Source organism: Pezoporus flaviventris, unplaced genomic scaffold (assembly GCF_033815535.1).
Source record: "Pezoporus flaviventris isolate CSIRO_AGI_PZ_B2104156 unplaced genomic scaffold, CSIRO_AGI_Pfla_v1 ptg000029l, whole genome shotgun sequence".
Taxonomy (NCBI): Eukaryota; Metazoa; Chordata; class Aves; order Psittaciformes; family Psittacidae; genus Pezoporus; species Pezoporus flaviventris.
Window position 1 is genome coordinate 16,159,234 of NW_026892577.1, and position 13,871 is coordinate 16,173,104.

Sequence of the window (13,871 nt, forward strand, 5' to 3'; positions counted from 1 at the left end):
GAGAGGAGCATTTAAGGATAACATGTTTTACCGCATTTGTATATATGCTCACTTTTATTGTTTTTATCTAATGCTTTTGTGCCTAGGTACCCAGATCACCTAACTGAAATTAAACTAGGCAAGAGAAATAGTAAATCTTTTCTCTGGAATGCTGGAGAAGCAATGTCTGTTTGGCAAGTGCTTGCAGTTTTGATTCAGAGACTATAGATGAGTTCTCTCTTAAGGAGAGAAAACTGGCAGGGATCAGAGCTTCAAGGCAATAGTTTATTGCTGTCTTTGGTTCTTGCTTTCACACTGTAAACCATTTAAATAAAAATAATGATAAAAGCTAACGTTCTGTGTCTTTAATGTTAGGGCAATAAAACTGGCGGCAGTCACAAGTGCAGATCTATAGTTCTGTTATTTTTTCACTTTTTTTTTTTTAGGGACTTTCAAACTCACACAATTGCTTTCAATAAAAAATGAGGAAGGCAGGAGGAGGCAGCACTTGCCCTGCTCCCCCAGTTCCATCTGCTACCTGACTGGGGCTCAGGCAAATCATAAAGCCATCAGTGACTTTTCCAGTATTGCAGACCATTTACACAAATGGTTCTTCCATTTCCAAGCCTTGTCCTCCCCAGCACCCTGTGTACCATAGCTTCATTGCAAATACATAATTCATTATCTGGAAAGTTGCTGTTTTAATGTAATATTAAACAGGCAGCAGCTCAGCAGGTGTCCCCAAGGTAAGGTACGTGGCAGCTGCTGGCTTCAGGCTTATCAAGATTTCTTTGTTTTGAAACAGAAGCTGGAAGGCTTTTTAATATACCATGTCATTGGCTGAGCAGATCCTGGTTTCTGGCTGTTATCCTGCCTTTGACTGCAAAGACAAAAATTCTTATAACACATGCTGCCAGCAATGGCTGCGTACACTTCTGTGCTCTCAAGAAAGTAGCAGGGTGAGGAGAGCGTGGAGGCTCATGAGACGCATACATGTGTCCTATTTCTTGTTCTCACTTTACTTAGTGGACCAACTGGTCCCAGTGTATCTTTGGAGTAGGTCCACTGATGTCAGCATTGCCAGAATGGGCTTTCTGGTTCTGTAAGCATAAAACCACCCAAATACTTTGCCTATAGAGAGCATTCCAAGAAATGAGGATGATATTCCACCATTGTCACCCAACTGCTAGTTCTCAGTGGCCAGAATCATAGAATAGTTAGGGTTGGAAAGGACTCTGCATAATTAGATCTAATTTATACAGTTAATGTCACTCTGGCAAAAGCAGCTAAATTGGCGAGCCTGGTATTTCTAAGTAGTATATCTCAATGTGCATTGGGCAAGTCTTTTTTGTTCCTTGGGACAGGAACTTCATCTTCTGTATTTGAACATCATAAAATATGTTGATGACTGGGTTTCCTCAGAATACGTGAGTCCTAAATTGGCATGTGGGAACTGCATGCCATAAACCTGCTCTGTCTCTTCATTTGGTACTTGATTCTCAGCTTAGGGAAAGTAGAGATTTTTCATAAGGTAACATTTATTACTCTAGAGATAATCGCAATGTAGTTCTATTTTTTGGCTAGGCAGTGTGAATATTTATGTTACAAATACGCTCTTACACCAGGAGAGAGCTGCGCTATCACACTTCATTGCTGTTTGCACCTGTGTAAGGTTTCAGACTTTTAGGGCACATTCCTGTGAGTTGTAATGTCTCCTAAACATTTGTTTCCTTTCTGTGCTCCTTTGTGGAGATTCTTTTAGTTTGCCCTCCTAATAAAGAGACTTTATCTTATGACCGTTATATAGCTTTGGTCAGCTGCCTTTGCTTGAAGCACAACAAAAACTTCTAAGCAATCAAAGAGCATAAGATGATTTGAAGGAGCTTCTGGTAGCATACTGTAGCCTTTAGTAGGCGACAACATGCTTTGCTAAGACACTGTTTATGCTGGCATAGTGGAGAAGAGGTTGCTGATCCAGGTTTTCAAATACAAGGATTTCCTGTCTGCCAGCTAACCATTCTGGAGGAAGACTACCAGGACAGAGACTGCAGTGCTATGCAGACCTAGGATGACCCGCAGAAGTTCAAGGATTTCTGCAGGAGTGATGTCGCTTTACTGGAGTTTGCCCTGGTCCACAGGTACTGAGATGCACAGACAAGAAAGTCCATACCAGGTCAGAAGCAAGGTTGTGTTCTCTGGAGCTGTACAGCAACAGGTCAGTGACTTGATTGCTTTTCTGCTGGTGTGATTTGTGAGCTGTGGAGTGGAATCTTGCGAGGCAATGCTTGAGGCAGTTCTGCTTTGCAATGAAGACTGTGAATAGTCCCACATCATAAATGTGCTTCCTCAAGCAGTCATCCTGAACTGTGCTGTGACCTCTAATGGCAGGCACCTGAGCTTTATTGTCTGCCTCTGCATTGTAAAGCTGACTATCTTAGCTTGTCAGAAGAGACTACCTATGTACAGGCCTTTGGCTTATCATGGAAGAGATACAGAAGCATCATGATGGGATGAATGGAAGGGTACATCTGTAGTATTCAGTATGCTATAGTAGCAGTGAATGCTGCAGACAAGACTACCACTGCAAAATCCACTGAGTCTCAGAGAAAAACATTCTGTGCAACACTCCCTGGAATTTCAGTAGGAACAAGTTCACTAGCTAAAGACAGCTCCCATATGAGTTATTGTTTACCTAACAGGCACTTTTAATCTCTTATTTAAATCTGATTTAAATCAGCATGGTTTTGAAAAGTGAGGTTGCATCTGCTAATGATTAACCACTTCAAAGGAACTTGTATGGGCTTTTTGATAATGCTGCTAACTGGGAGGAATATTGCCAATCAGTGGAGAGAAATAGAATTGATTTTTCTAAGCATTGTTCTGCTAGTCATTCACTGACAGTTGTCCTAAAGCACAAAGAACTGAGGCTCTTTCTTTTTGCATCAGCACAACCTTGAGTCCACTAGCCATCCACAGCTGTGCTCTGAGCAGTTGCAGTGTTAAGCCCAAGGGAAAAGTGTGAACTTTCCTTTTTGCCAAAAAGCACTGTTGCTACAGTGAAAAGTGCAATGTATTACAGTTATGTTTAGAAGATTCATTGGTTACCCAATGCATAGCCGGATACAAGAGGAGACTGCTATAAAACTGCTATTTTGTGCAAACTGTAACAAACTATGTACTTGGATCAGAATATCCCTGAGCTCTTCAGTCTGGATTTAGATAACTACTTCCATCTACATTGTCTCATCATTAATATTGGCAAGGGTTTTCTCCAAATTTGCCAACATTTTTCCAAAGGTCTACACTATGTATTCTTTTGTGTTTCAGTCCCTTTTCTGCATTAATACGACAAATAGCTTCATTTTTGTAAAAACAAAGTCAGTAACTGTTGAGTCTTTGATGATAGCCCATTTACTTGTTGCTGCCAAAACTGTGATTATAAAGCTTCAGTCATTTCACTGAAGAAAATAATAATGTTTGTAATTGGTTGGCTTGAATTTCTGTAGAGCTCTGTGTTCAGACTACAGAGAGCCAGAGTCTTTACAGGCTCAGCTAAAAGCTCTGGTATCTACAGCCTAAGCTGTAGCAGCTGATGGCTTCACTTCCATTGTCTTTAGTTCAAAGACTGGAGCATTGGCTAAGATGGTGCTTTTAAAAATGCAGTGAGGGTGTCTTTGGCTTCATGGTGGACTAGGGGAAAGAAAAAATAGGTTTATGAGGGGCAAGGAGAAGATAGTTGTAGAGAGACTTCTTTAGAAAACGTCAGAACCACTTCATTCACATTGGTGAGCAGACCTGGCAAGTGTGAGCACACCACTTCCAGAAGAATGTAGAAGTTGGATATTATCTCTCCAGTATGAAACTATTAAAGAAAAGTAGATCAGACTTTGCCATTCTGATGTTGCGGTAAGTAATTTCTTGTCAGGATTTAAAGTTTCCCTCATCTCTTGTCTTCAGTGTTACAGATTTGAAGAAATTTATGAGAATTAGAAAATTGCTTGTGGTTGCATGGTAATGCATAAAAATTATCCAGTCATTTTCATTCAGATATTTCAAAGCACAAAGTATCATCATCTTTGGTTGGGAAGGAATTTCCTCCCTTATAATAGCATGCAAGCATAACCACAGTTGGAATATATAATTTGATACATTCCTCAGAAGTGTTGAGCACTTGCTGCTTTGGAGAACCACATGGAACTGTGTGGCCTGCTTTGCCACTATTTTCTGAGTCTTTTTTATACATATTTCTAACTTTTTGTACCCTCAGACTGACAGCTGCCTTAAGTTAGATGCCTCTGCAGTGTGCCTTTTAGGGGCAAGCACAAAGCTTCTACCAGTGGGCTGGTCTGAGGCACCTCCCTTGAGTGTGTAACTTCTGGCTTGAGAAAAATTCATTTCCTTTCCATACAAACCAGAGGGCAGGGAAAAATGACCAGCAGCTCTGCATAGCTCAGGCAGTTCCACACTTCATCATGATTAAGGACTAGGCTCATTGTTACGCTCCAGATCTGAAATGCATTGAGGAAAGACTGCAGGGGTTAGCTGTCTAGAGTGGAAGAAAGGAGGGTAAGGGAAAGCAGCCTGCTGTTGTTACAAGGTTGTCTATAGAACATGCTGGGTGAAAAAGCTACACAACCTTTTCTTTCTCCCCTTTGTCATTCCCACTTGCTGTCACTATCACAGTCTCGATTTTTGTTGCAGGGTTATGGTAGCCTTTTGCGGGGGGGGGGGGGGGGAAATGGCTGTTTTGTTGGTTTGGGTGTTTTTTTCCAGCACACAGTTAGAAAGGGACAGAAGTTATCCTTTTGTCATTCTAAGACAAACACTTCATGAACAGCTCCCTAAAAGCTGGTGACATGTCAGTCCAATTTTGAACTAAAGGTTTGTGTTCTCTGGAGCTCAAGTCTGTGCAAATGGAAGAAGCTGAATGACAGCTATGCCTGGCCTCCCAACACCTTCAGGTTCTTTTCCAGCAGGAACTTTGTTTTTCCAGTGAGAAGGTGGTGCCAGCATGGCAGATACCTGTTACCCTGGCAGGCAAAACAGTTAGTGTTAGCAGAGGCAACACTATACCCTAAATTTTCTGCTTGTCAGCAGATACTGCTGGTAAGAGGAGTGACTGTGCCGTTGCACGCTGAGAGCTCCACCAAAGAAGCTGCTACCATCTCTGTTATGATCGAAGTTTTGAAGTGAACACAGTCGCCACTGTAACCCCTTATCAAGAGACCTTATTGAGTCAAGAGCCACAAGGGTTTAGTTGAGCAGACTGTCACTTGTTTAACAGTCTAACCCTTGAGGCATCATGGACATAATTAGAATATCAGTGCTGAAGATTTCACACTCAAGGTGGAACACACAAGTAGCAGAGAGGTGAAGTGGCGTCATACAGCTCCTAGAAATTGCTGGTGTAGTAGTTGCTCCTCATGTTAATTATTGTTGATCAGTTTGTCTTTAGAATAGTTCTGCTGGCATCCTAAACTAGCTGTGACCAAGTTAGAGAGACTTCATCTCTTGCTGCTAGCTAATGGAAGCTAATACAAAACTCAAACAACAGCGATACAGCTTGCTTATAGGGATACCGTATGGAGCTAGAAGCATGTTTTACAGGCTCCCAAAACCACTCTAGTTAGGGAGGCAACGTTAATGGCTGTTTCTTTTGTGAAGCAAAGTAATTGTGGGCAGAAGCTGGAGGGAATGGTGCATGAGCTGTGTTGGTACAAGAGCGATGCTACATCCTTGAGAAAAAAAATAAATGTGCTTAGCAGGTGCATGTTATGCCTGGGCTTATCTCAATCCTAAATATTGGGCTGCTACAGTACAAATGGCTTTCCCACATTGTGAATTCACTTTAGCCAAGTTAAACTGTACTTTGTGGCCATAGTGAGCAGCACATCCTAGGGAGCATAATAATCTCCTCTCTGAAATTTCAAATAATTGGGAAAAAAGGAGTTACAAGAGGGTTGGAGTGCTATTGCGATATATGTTTCTAATGCCAGAAGCGTAACTTAAAAATGAATAAGCAGGTTTTTTTACTGCAGCTTCTCACAGTTCAGCCTAAGGCAGATAAAGCACATGGAAAAACCAGCTTAAGTAGATCTAAACATTACAAAGTACTGAACATATGTAAGCAGGTTTTATAAGTGTGGGGTTCAAGGTAGAGTTTGTGTGCAATGCTACTTGCTTTTCCTTTAAGAGTACTTGAAATTGTTTTCCTCCCTTCCTCTTATCTTGCATTTTCTTCTGTTTGTCATAGTTCTTGATGTGTGGTCACTTACCAGCATGTGGCCTACCTGGAATATGGGTTTGTTTATTTTCAAGGTTTTGGTTTATTTGAAGTGATTGGTACTCTTAACCCGTTCTTCAGTTTAATTAATATGCGAGTCTGAAGTAATACAGGTCACACACATTATCAAGAAAGGCATCTATGTCATCATATTTGAAAAATTGTGGCAGTCAGGTGAAGTTCCTGATAACTGGAAAAAGGGAAATATAAACCCCATTTTCAAGAAGAGGAAAATGGAAGACTTGGAAAATTACTGACCACTGAGTTTCACTTCTGTGCCTGGAAGGATTATGGAACAGATTCTCCTGGAAAGCATGCTAAGGCACATGAAAAACAGTGAGATGGTTGGTGACAGCCAGCATGGCTTTACTAAGGGGAAATCCTGCCTGACCAATTTGGTGGCCTTCTGTGGTTTTGTAGAAGTGATGGATAGGGGCAAAGCAGTTTACTTCATCTAACTGGACTTGTGCAAAGCGTTTGGCACTGTCCTGCATGATATCCTTGTCTTTAAAACAGAGAGAAATAAATATGATGGATGGACCACTCGGTGGATAAAGAACTGGCTGGATGGGCACACACAAGGAGTTGTGGTCAATGGCTCAATGTCCGGCTGGAGACCAGTAACAAGTGGTGTCCCTCAGGGATCAGTGTTGGGACTGGTCTTGTTTAACATCTTTGCCGGTGACATGGACAGTGGGATTGAGTGCGCCCTCAGCAAGTTTGCCGATGACACCAAGCTGTGTGGTTTGGTTGATACGCTGGAGGGAAGGAATGCCATCCAGAGGGACCTCGACATGCTTGTGAGGTGGGCTGATGGCAGCCTTATGAAGTTTAACCATGCCAAGTGTAAGGTCCTACAGCTGGGTCGGAGCAATCCCAAGCACAGCTACAGGTTGGGCAGAGAAGAGATTCAGAGCAGCCCTGCAGAGAAGGACTTGGAGTACTGGGTGGTGAGAAACAGAACAAGAGCCAGCAGCGTGAGCTCGCAGCCCAGAAAGCCAACCTATCCTGGGCTGCATCAAAAGGAGTGTGACAGGTTGGACAGAGCATTGGGCAACATGGTCTAGTGTGAGGCATCCCTGCCTATGGCAAGGAGGTTAGAACTAGATGATCTTACAGTCCTTTCCAGACCATTCTATGATTCTGGCTCCAGGCAGGAGAGTCAAGCTAACCAGATAAAATTTTTATGTATAAAAGGCCAGAGATTAAACCAAATCTTCAGTTCTTGTATTTAACATACACTTGGTCCTGACAACTGAAATAGAGTACTAGCCTTAGGTTTTTAAGGGTTTTCTGTAGTCCATGTACCAGTACAGAAAAGCTGTAGTGCCTCTGTTCATGTTTAGTCTTGTCAGAACTTTTGTCTAAGAAACCACAATTCTGAGGTCTAATCTCTTTGTTGGTGTTTTCTTAAAGCAGTTTAGTAGCATCTGAAACCGCAGAAGGTGTGAGGAGAGAACAGATCACAGGGCCTTTGGATTAGTTTATAGCTGGCAGTGGTTTTGGAGTGTTTGCCTGCATTTGCTTTATTCTCTTGGATGAGGTCTAAGATCTGGGATCTCAAAATCATGTAGGAGCTCATGAAAATCCTCAGCAAGGAGTTTTGTTTGAAAATGTTATCTTCTGCTTGTAACTATCATTAAACCTGGTGGATTGAAAGTATTTAAGGAAATTAGGCATTTATATTTGATGGAAAAGTCAATGAGGTTTTAGTGCATGCCTGTAAATCCTGCCATAAGAAAATCTGAACTGTGTCAATTTAAAAGCTGAATTTACTCTGTGCAGTAAAAGGTATTTAAGATTTTCTTTTCCTCATTGACACATTCAAATGAAAGGTGAATGTTAGAATCCCCTCAAACTCTTTCCATACCCTTCACCTACAACGGTACACATTTCTTTAGGAAAAATTGCCATTATGTTGTCTACTAGATCTGAGAAACAAGAAATGTACTTTGATTCAAAACTTTTTTCTTTCAGTTGCACTCCCCAAGTTTCCCCTTCTGTTAAAGGATCACCAGAAAAAAACAGTAGAAAAGCAGTGGAGTTTCTGGTTGTAGCAAAGTTTAAACTGCATGCTGATGGTAGGTTAGCCCAAGATTCAGGTATGATAGGAAGGGTCTGTCCCTAGCATTCAGGCTTTTGGAAAACTTTGGTTCATGGGACAGTCCTCAGGAGAGAGGTTCAGCATTAATCAGAATCAAAAGCAATGACTGAAGAAACAGAATTAGGTTTCAAGCGACTGTTCTAGAGCAGTCATAAAGACCTTTTGCTTACTAATATTTCTATTGTCTTTTTCCTTAATGCAAAGATCAAGACTGGGTTTTTGGTTTGGCTGTCTTTTTTTTCCTGCTGTGCAAAGAAAGATTTCCCCCTAATAGAGCTGCCCTTAATCTTGAAAGAATTAATCTACCTCATTTTTCACTTTTTTTCATTACTGGGGAGATCTGAGAGCCTTGAATGTGATACTTTTAAGACAATCATAGAGAAAAGGTCAGTAAACATGAATCATTGCAAATGTTCTTTTCAGCTGTGGATGCTAGTTTTGTCCATTTGTCAAGATCTTTGTTGCTGCTTGTCTGCAATTAAAGGCTTCCTGTCACTACTTGCTTTAGTATCGAGGGCAGACATGTCAGGTGGACCTTGCTTTACCCACGAGGCACCCCTTTCATAATTCAGCCTTCAACTGCCATTGCCTCCCCACATACTGCAGCACCATGCACACTGGCAGCTAAATTTCATTCTTACTGAAAATACGACTATACTATCCACACCAAAGCAATGCAAACATGTAAATATATACACACACATACAAGTATTTGTAATTGTGTAAATTTTCAGTAGAGTTGAGATAATGACAATACGCAAGTGCATCAGTATCCATAATGATGAAAAAAATGGGTGAAAGGCAAACCAGATGGGGGTGGAAGGAAGGGAAATGGTATGAACAAAAAAGGAAGCTGCCAACTTCAGCAGAACCTGATAGCAACTTTGAGAATAGAAAAGTTCCTCCTTTTACATGAAACGGGGCAGAAACATCTACTAGGAAGTCCAGTCCTGTTCCCTCTGAACTTCTGTTGCCATACAAAGGGGATCCTGGCTTCACAAATGCTGATCTTAAGAACATTAAGCTTCTATGAATGAAGTTCAAAGCAAACAAAAATTCCAGTGTTTCCTCATTGGAAACAGCTGTAATAAAGGGAGAGATGCCACTGCAAAGGTTCTTCAAGTGGGGACCCAGGGCAGGACAGATAACCAGCATAATGGCAGCCTTATGCTTTGCAGTTTCCAGTGAATGCATACCAGACTAAGGATGATCAAAAAAGGAAGAGTTTTCAGTAAATAGGTCTTTGAAGTGTGGATTGTGATCCCTGCTGCTGTTACTTCAGCAAGTCACTCAGCCCCAGTGTTTTAGTATTTCATCTTCCCTGTTGTGGGGTATGGGGGAGAGCTGAAAGGAGGACTGCTGCTAGGATGTGGTGTGTTACTCTGAGGTGAACACTGTACAGCTGACATCAGCAGCAGATGGCTCCAAGGCCACATGAAAAGCAGTTGCACAAACCACATAAGCAGATGGCATATGAGAGCAATTCTGCCAGCTTTAACTAGTCTGGGCCTGGAAGAAAGAGCATTCGTGCAATGCAGCTAGGGGCCTGCAGGTATGTTGTTCCTTCAAGGCAAAGATACCTACCAGTGTATGTAAAGCAACTTGACAAAGCTATCTTGAGAGTGGGGTGGCAAAGCATTGAAGTCAGATGGGATCTGTAGCCCTTTTGATGGTGTCATTAACAAAACAAGTCCCTTAATCTTTCTAGGCTGTTACATTTACTGTATATAGTTGTATGGTTGCTGTCACCTTTCCCAGTCTTGAAGCTGCTCGGTTTCTGTACATCTGGGAGGGAGGCAGGTAGTACCGACAGCTTGCTTTGTGGATTGGGATGGAATCCAGTACATTTTGCCCAATGTGCACTGAAAATCTGCATCAGAGCAGGTGATTCAGTGCAGGATCCCCGGTCATGGGTTAGTGCTGAAGCAGGCGAACTATTCATCTGCAAAGTTGAGCCCCCTACATCTATCAAGGTGCTTGTGCTCTGTGTTTGCAGACAGCTCTATTTTTCCTGTGATCTGGAGATGAAAGTGGCCTTGAGCAGAAGGACTGGAATGTTTGCCTGTGACAATCCTGAGTTGGTCTCTAAAGGCCAGTCTTGTTTGTATGGGCACTTGATTAAGGAGGAGTGAAAACTTCTGTTCAAGGCAATGAAAAGCCCTTGTCTGTGTCTAGAACCGTTAGCAGAGCATTTTTCCCTACCACAGTGCTGAGCAGCCAGAGCACTGTTTGATTCACACAGTAGAAGAAGCACTTGTGCACTTCATGATTGGAGTCTGAAAGCAACCAGAGTAAGGGCTGGAGCTCTATTAGTAGCAGAGAAGAGATTTGATTGCAGTATCCGAATGCAAACTTCATACTGCTGTGAGAGGCAAAACTAAGTTCCATATTCGAGTGTTTCTAGGCTGGAAGGTTTACAATTGCTTTCCCAAAACAATTCCTAAAGACTAGGGTGTTTGAACTGATACAGGGTTGCATTGCAACTCAAATCTGAAACCCGTAACAAGATCCTGGTTTGGATCTAAAGTCAGAAAAGAAAACATCTGTGAACTTAAGGTAAAATTCTGGACTTTCTGAAGAAGGTGTATGTGGCATTGTTTCTTTGTTTGTTTTAAAAAATTTTAAGTGTTTGAATTTAGTCATTTCTCATTCTTGTGGTGACTAAGACTCAAGACCTGTTGAATGTTACAATAGCACAAAGGATCAACGTGCCTCAAGGATGTGGTGAAAGGAGCCATCTATGTGCAGAAAGGAACATGAATAAAATGTTGGGGTTTTTCAAATAGTTTGGGGGGGGGGGGGCTGCCTTCTCTGCTACTTCATAGTCATGTTATGTTAACCTATGAGGCTTTCTCTAAGAAGCAATTCTGAAGTGCATTCTTCTTTCTAAGCTAGCCTCTGTGTGTGGAGTTGTCTTTATTTGCTTGTACTTACGTGAATAGTCACTACTGATTCTCCCACAGGCAGCTTGTAGGGTCATGACCTTGCTCCTAGTTAAAGCTTCAGTGGGGAAAGCCAACCACAGAGGAGCTGTATGTAGTTTCTGGCAAAGTCTCAGGTCTAGCATGTACAGGAATCTTTTTTCCCATCCTGTTTTTACTTTATACAGATTCAAATAGAAGTATAAATGTTTGGGGGTTTTTTTCCTCCTAAATGTCCTCGAAGATTTAGAAGGCAGCTGGCTGGTCCAAAGTAACATCTTAAGGGAAGGGGAGTTGTAGTCAGGTCCCTGTGCTACAGTGATTCAGTGGGAAGATGCTGAGACACCGCTGCTGCAAAAGTCCTGTAAAAAAATCCTCTTCATCATTCTATGCTTATTATGCTTCATATAGCAATTTTTGTATGGGTTGATCCAGCTGTTCTGACTAACTTTGCAGTCTTTTTCTGGAAATAATTTGAAGCTAAGATTCTGGTCTCTTTTTTGCCCACCCAAGCTTTTTTGGCTTGGGTGGGCAAGATTTCAGCTGGGTACCTTTAAATTGAAAAATAAGATCTGTGTTTACTTTGATTAAGATCAGTTGTTTGCTGGTGTTGTGAGGTTTTTTGAGACTGTTTCATTTGGTAGGACAAGAGGAGACAGCCTCAAGCTGCGCCATGAGAGGTTTAGATTGGATATTAGGAAAAATTTCTTCACAGAGAGGGTGATCAGGCATTAGAACAGGCTGCCCAGGGAAGTGGTGGAATCACCGTTCCTGGAAGCATTTAAAAACCATGTAGATGAGGCCCTCAGTGACATGGGTTTAGCGGTGGTCTTGGCAGTCCTGGAGTAGGGGTTGGACTTGATGATCATAAAGGTCTTTTCCAACCTGGTTGTTTCTATGATTCCTTTGAAAAACTAGCTTGAGCTCAAGGCCATCTCTCCACCAGATGCCAGATCCTGAAGCCATTTCTGATGCGTGCTGAGGATTATGAAAAGTCTTTTCCTTGCAATGAGATCTCCCATGAGATAATTTTTGTAGAAGGACAAGGGAATATGTCTGCCAGGTAAAGTACAAGAGTTAGACCTCATGACCGCTGCTTTCACTGTGAGGCTGAATATGTTAGTAAAAGAATTAAGCTGTGACAGGAGTTTCACATACTGTAATTTCCTGCTCTGTATGTGAAGTTCTGTATGCAAAGGATGAAGTATGTCCTTCTTGGATTATATAGTGGCACATTGATCTGTTCAGATGCTGGCATCCTAGCCTTGAGATAGGGAGCTGTTCTGCTTCATATATCTTCGTGAATATGAATAATTCAGTAAATTCAAATTGGAAGACTGTCCAAGAGAATGCTATAAGGAAAGAAGCAGAATTTTGATACCTGAAGCGAAAAAGCTTTTGCTTCTTAACCTGCATGCCTAGTCCCACGAGGCTGTTGTCTCTCTTTGTTACTGAAAGACTGCCTCAGGTTCCCAGTTCAGTGAATTGCTTCTCAAGAGCTACTAAATCCTTCCCAACACATCTCAGTTTACCCGTTTGCTTTGCAAATCAGTGTATCTTAAGCATGTCTAGGCTAGGAAACAATAGCAAGAAAAAGTATTTCTTTGACTTGCAGGCAGCTCCCAGCTTGCTCCTTTCCCTAGATTTCCAAGGATTTAGGAGGAACAGGTTATGTATACGCTAAATCAGTTCTGCAGAAACCTCCATATACTGTCATCCTGCTTTTATCTCTGAATTTCATGGACAGGCAATCTCAGCTGCTCAGCACGGCTTTAGCTTGCCAGTAGGTACCGAAAGCCATGTAACTGTGGAAATGACAGTGACACAACAGCTAAGATGTTATCTCCTTAGCAAAGCCAAAGGCAGTTTCCATGGTGATGGAGAAGCTTCAGGCTGCTAGTGATGCAGCTGCTGTGTTGGGCAAGATCAGTAGCCTTTTTATACAGAGACTGCTTTAATAAAGCTTTTATTTGTTTATGTGGTCCTTCTTAGATTTTATCCAGTTCTGGAACAAAAAACAAGGGGCAAGAGGAAGATTTAAACTTACTGAAGTTGGGTGCTGACCTAAAATGAAAATGGGAGAAAGGTGAAAATGTTTCAAGTCTTGGAGTATCCACAAGTGACAGATACATATGAGAGTTTGAATGCATTTGATACTCCGTGTGTTTGATATTCTGGTCAGTACTTCCCTGAGATATTGCATCCTAAAGTTATTTCATTTAGGAGAGTCAGATTCATATGGTCGTCTTAACTCCTGTTAAAAATGCTCCTTCTGAGCTGGGATTTTGGATGGGATCCAAAATCAGAATGAAGGGGTTTGGGTTTTTGTTTTGTTTTGTTTTGTTTTGTTTTGCTTTGTTTTTTGGTTTGTTTTGTTTGTGTTTTGGGGGGGGGGGGGGGGATTGTTTTTTTTGTTGTTGTTTTGTTTTTTTTTTAATATTGAGACTAGAAATCCTCAGGGGCTTGGGGGAAGTAGATGATCTTGTGACTTCTGCATCCTAAGAAGTAGATTGTTTTGCAATTAATTTAGTCCCCTTTTCGGGTAGTAATTTCTCAATACCTCAGAGTAGGTATGTGGAATTCA

At 41.7% G+C, this 13,871-nt stretch overlaps 1 protein-coding gene across 6 annotated transcripts in view; it reads left to right on the forward strand.

Annotated features, from left to right (window-relative positions):
- The window catches only part of ARHGAP22 (Rho GTPase activating protein 22), a 159,781-nt gene that overhangs the window by 106,888 nt on the left and 39,022 nt on the right, over window positions 1–13,871 (forward strand). The gene's annotated exons all lie outside the window — the stretch shown is intronic.